Here is a 5,927-nt window from a genome sequence, read left to right as displayed (position 1 = left end):
AGATGATCTTGCGTGATAGACTGTGCAACCGAATTACAGCAGATCCAAATCTTCGCGTGTGTTGGAGATCATATAAATACGTACGTCCGCGCCTCACAACCTTGATATTACCCCTCAAAGATGTAAAGAAAGAGAGCAATTGAAGTACACAATTTGTGTATGCTTACTTGTTACGGATAGTGGCAACGGAGAACTTATTTCGGCTATTTCAAGCTTGTTCCGTGCAATAATAACTATAACACACACATTTGCTTGTAACTTTTTTTTCATCTTTCATAGTATCATTTCTACATGTATTATTAATCTAGCAGCTGAGATGCTTATTCTTCGCACGGAAAGAATAAGTTTATGAGAAATATTTGGACCCCTTTCCCCTTACGATACGCATGATGATGAATTTCTACTTAAACGGCATCGGGATGTGTCCACTATTTATCAAATAGACCCCAAAAACTATGGATTCAAAACTAATATTTTTTTAATGAATTTTACATGTCACTTCCTTATCCCCCTCTTGCCAAAAATATGCAAATATGCTAGAAAAATAAGATATGCCAGGATTCACTCGTGCAGTGGCAGATCGAGAAGATAGAAAGTGGAAGTGGGACAGCCTGAACCCAGACTATGATAAGTGTATCATGAGCAAAACTTTGAAAGAAATAGCAAAGAATTGTAACAATGAATTTTTGCTTTTCGTGCAAAATAAGAGAAAGCACATACGTTTGTTGATTTTTTGGCTTCGTTTTCTTACAATTTATTACCAACACACAGTGATATAACACATAATCGTGATCGATTCAAGAACTAATTCGTTGACTGCCTTTGGCTGCAAATTGATTTACAATTTTTCATGGGTGCTGCATAAATTTCCAACTTAACTCTCTCTCTCGATTGATATTATTATGGCTAGGTTGGACGTTAACATTGCGGCCTTCAAATATTGTTTTACACATTGCATAACAGAAAAGAACTGCAACTGCAACTATTACTAATGTTTAAAAAAAATGCAGTAAAGAATAGAAGGCAACGCTTACTTTAAACTTTCAAAAATATATTAACAACAGCTTTAATTATTTTCGTCACTCAAAAAATTGAGGAGGGGGTAAGCACCCCCTTCCCCGAGACTAGATCCGCTACTGCACTCAAGTACCAAAAATTATCAAAATCGGTACAAACAGTTTACGAGGAGTTTAATGTCAAACATCGTTACATTAATTTTTATTCATATAGACAAAGCATTGTTTCAAAATTGTATATACATTTTAAAGCACTGTGTTTCTCAGATGTTGAACAAAGGACTGAAAAGGCTACAGGACAAGCTATTTGCTTATATATGGCAATAGGTGAAAATATATGGAAAAAACGAAGAAATTATATGACGTTTACCGCTTTTACTTTCATTGCAGTACTATAAAAGAAAACTAAGTTAAAATGAAATAATCGAATAGCTTTAAAAAGCATAACTATGTATCAAAGGATAAGAGTTAGAATAGAAGAAGTATTAGAAGAAACCGTACTTACAGTAGAATTCTGCAAGTCTTCTCTTTCACATCAATATAGTCAATATCTCTTTAGAACAATGGTTTCCAATCTTGTTTACCAAGCAAACTTTTCGTGAACACTGTATACTTCACGCATCCTCTTCCTTGCTTCTCGCTAGTCTCATTTCTTTTCGAATTTCAGATTCAGCATTAAATTATAAAAACTTCTGTTATTATTATTATTATTATTATTATTATTATTATTATTATTATTATTATTAATAATAATAATAATAATAGTAATAATAATAATAATAATAATAATACTAATAACCAATTTATATTTATTTCCTGGAAAACTCCCCCTTAAAACTGTAGTGCAGTGAAATATTACAGCTTTGTTCTTAATGGAATCACAGTTCTTACCGTCGAACGAGGCAATGTTGATAGACTTTTTTAGGTAAAAATGTATGTAACTTCAAAATGATAACACCTGGAATTGCAAACAAAATTACTTTATGTACAATCCTTCCTAGATCTTCACATTAACACAAAAATGGGATTAATTAGTATTAACATATTACAGAAAATAATAATAATAATTAGTACTGTATCAGCATTACCCCGAGGTCAGGGCAATGCTGATACAGTCAGTTGAATTTCCATTACCTTGACGTAGATGTCTGTCAGTGAGGCAATGATGATATAGCAGAAACGTTCTCTTTTATCTGTAGATATGTAACATGACATACTTCGGGGCAGATTTTGTCCATTTACATACATGTTTCATGGGAAATAGAAGTTGTGCAAGATAGCTTCTATTAGGCGAATTGGATAACAAAATAGTGTACAACTGAACCAAAATACTTTCAGTATATTAATGTACCAAGGAGCATGAAAATTCTCCATAAAATAAAACCTGGCGAAAATTATACATTCCAAAAAACATTGAAAATGAACATGGAAAAACAAATAAAATTAAATATAGCTATTCTGCTTCTGTGAATGTAGTACATATATTAATGAACGTTTGCTACTGATCCGTTGTGTACAATACCTGTACCATATCAAATAAGGCCTACAGCTCACTGGTGACAAAACAGTTGCGGAACTATCTTGTCGCTGTCGCCTTCAGTCAGCAGCTTCACGGCGACAAAACATTTATGTTGCCACACCCTCGCTCACTGGCAACAAGTTGCCGGCATTTTAGGCGTAACAACGGACGAAAAGCGGATGCAAAAAATACCAATAAAGGAGATAATGGTGGTAGAAAAAAGAACAATTTTATAAAAGGCGATAACATTTCAGTATGCTCAATTTGTTATAAGAAGAACCACGGAGCATCCACGTGTTGGAATAATCCTAAAAATTCCAACCAGGGAAACGTATAACTGGGCTCGCAGGCCAAAGCCAAGCCTCGCGGGCCACACAGACACCACCACAATCAAAATGTAATAACATTCAAGAAGAACAGGCAACAGTGGAAACTTTTAAGGATATGGATGGCAATTTTTTTCAGCCAGACGACCTATAATGAACACCGAGAACATGTTAAGCTGGGAATAGAAAATAATAAACTATTGCTCAATATTAGTGTAAATTCAAGCAGTCTACCAGTTATAATACATACAGGATCTAGTCTTAGTCTATGGTCTAGGCGAGACGTACCTTCAAAATGTACGCTAATACCATTTCAAACTCGTATGAAAGGCATTGCTAACAAAGTTCTAACTTTGAAGGAAGTAGCTTTAATCAATTTTAAAATTGGCACCATCACCTTCTCACATTACTTCCGCATCATAGATGCTGACTTTAATCCGATTTTTGGGAATGACATTCTCACAAGACTTTTCTCTCAAATAGACTTGAAGAATAAGTACATATCGTTATATAGAAAACCTAGGAAATCTACGTTTCCAATGGAAAAAGAAGAATAGGAAGAAATGTCACAAGAAACTACTCACTCTTTGCACTTGCAAAAGAATGCAAACGTCATCACAGCCAGTAAAGTTACGATTCCGGCGAAATCACATTTCTACTTCCCTGTATCGATTCAAAGAGAAACAATTCATGACGCTGCATTTTATATTACTCCACTACAATCATTATTAGACCGATACGGCTTACAGGCAATGACCATGAGAGTATCTAATAACGACCTTACGTTACTAATTTCCAATCCTACGGCACGAATAATAACGCTAAATAAAGGTACACCAGTGGCGTATACAGAGGAGGACGTGGAAGAATTTTAATTTAGAATAGAAGAAGACGAGAAGAAAGCGTACCAATTTCGTACTCAAGAAGAACTAGAGGAAAAATTAAGACAAATCGCTAAAAACTTTTAATATTGATCTTTTTGATATAAATCCGGATTTACCGGAATACCAGCGAATAGCTGTAACCATCTTATTGTATAAATACAGGGATGTGTTTTCATACAGTCCAGAGGATATAGGTTATTTTAGGGGATACCAGCACAAAATTCGTATGGATAAAAGTGCGTCATTCCATCATCGCTCACCACTTTTACAATATACACTATAAAAAATAAAACACCATTGAAACACTTTTAGTACAGATGTTGAGGGGAAAATTAATGAAATAGTGTTTATAAAGTGTGCTTCGCGAGTCGGAAAGTGTTACTTCTATCTTAAAAAAAAATCAGTATCTAGTACGACATATTTAAAACACATCTGTTCGGCAAATAGTTCGAAAACAAAGTAATGACACACATTTTGCACATTTTGTACATACATCTGGGACATACTTGGACAACACAGTATCTACAAGGGGTGAATATGTGTCATCTGGAGGCAATGACGACGCCAGCTTTAAGTTCTTAGGGGGCAAAGGAGGGGCAGATACATTTTCGGGGGGGGGGGCTATTTGCCATACCAAAAATGACATATTTATTACGTTTGACTTATTTTACATTACATTGTGTATTTCGTTGCTGTTTTCATATTAGACCTAATATGATTATAAATTAAACTTATTTCAAGTAAAATTTGTTACTAACAAATAAGTAACGTCTGCACATGAAATATTTTTCAATGAAACTTTTGAAGCCTAAACATAATTACTTTCGCGTATGATATATATACACACAGAGAGAGAGAGAGAGAGAAAGAGAATTTACAAAGAGCTGCTGAAAATGTGGTAGTCCAATCCAGAAGGAGTGTAGGTACTAGGTAGAAAAATGAAACCGTAGTTTAGAAAAACATATCTCTGTATATACAAATACAAATTTTCATATTAATAATGAAATTCTTATTGTTTCTCAGGCCTCTGAAGTGATTACGTGTGCCCAAGCAGCGAATTTCCCGAACATCCAGACACTAACTGTTATAACATTTTTGTTCCACCAAGGAAAGTCACCGAAGTATATTAACTAGGAAACTAGTGAAACACCATGGGACCCTCCTCCGTTATATACAGTGGTGAAGAAGTAAATGGCTTAGTATAAACGTGGCGATTTCTCAACAAATTATGCTTTACATCCAGGATGATTAAAAGCAATGACTCTTCCCGAAATCATGGATGCAATTTGTGACATTATTCTTGAAAATTGCAGCATTTCAGCCAGTAGTGGATAGAGCCCGGGGCCGGAGGGCCTAAGCCACCCCAGTTTTTGAGTGACAAAAATAATTTAAGCTATTATTTTTATAGTTTTAAAAGTGTATAGTAAACTCATGATATATTTATTATAGTCTGAGGTCTGGCTACACCCTGCTTGATCAGTTTTTACCTTCTCAGCAAAACTTGTGTCAGAGATTCTGGGCATTTCTTTGGAACTCGTCGGTAGCATAATTCAGAATGGCTTGGGTATGCTCAAGTTCTCGACATAATGGGTTCCCAAAAAATCTGTCAGGAGAATAAAAGAATGACGGTATTAAGAGAAGTCTTCTTCCAATTTGACCGTAATGCTGATCAATTTCGCTCACGAATAGTAACCATAGATGAAATATGGTTGTAGGCCTACTACTATGATCCTGAATCGAAACAACAGTCAATGGAGTAGTAGCAATCATTTCTCCATCGCCCCAAGAAGTTCAAGACACAGAAGTAGGTTGAGAAACTGTTTGCAACATTCTTCTGGGATAAGTATGGAGTCGTACTTATAGACTACTTCCGCAACGGTCAGATATTTAATACAGAATCTTTACATTACTTACAAAACTGAAAGAAAAATTCAAAGTTCAACAACGTGGAAAATGAAAAGAAAGGAATTCTGTTCCTTCAGGAGAATACACCTGTCCATCAAGCCCCTGCGAACACAACTGACATTGCATAATCTAGGATTTCAATGTATAGGTCATCATTCTCATTCCGCGGATTTAGCTCCGTCTAACTATTACGTGTACTTATTTCCCAAAATTAAATAACACTTGAAAGGACGCCATTTTAGATCTGATAGAGGTAGTGCTACGATCAGTGGTGCGA

This window comes from Thermobia domestica, chromosome 3, assembly GCF_964235325.1.
Source record: "Thermobia domestica chromosome 3, izTheDome1.hap1.1, whole genome shotgun sequence".
Classification (NCBI taxonomy): domain Eukaryota; kingdom Metazoa; phylum Arthropoda; class Insecta; order Zygentoma; family Lepismatidae; genus Thermobia; species Thermobia domestica.
This window is presented reverse-complemented; position numbering follows the sequence as displayed.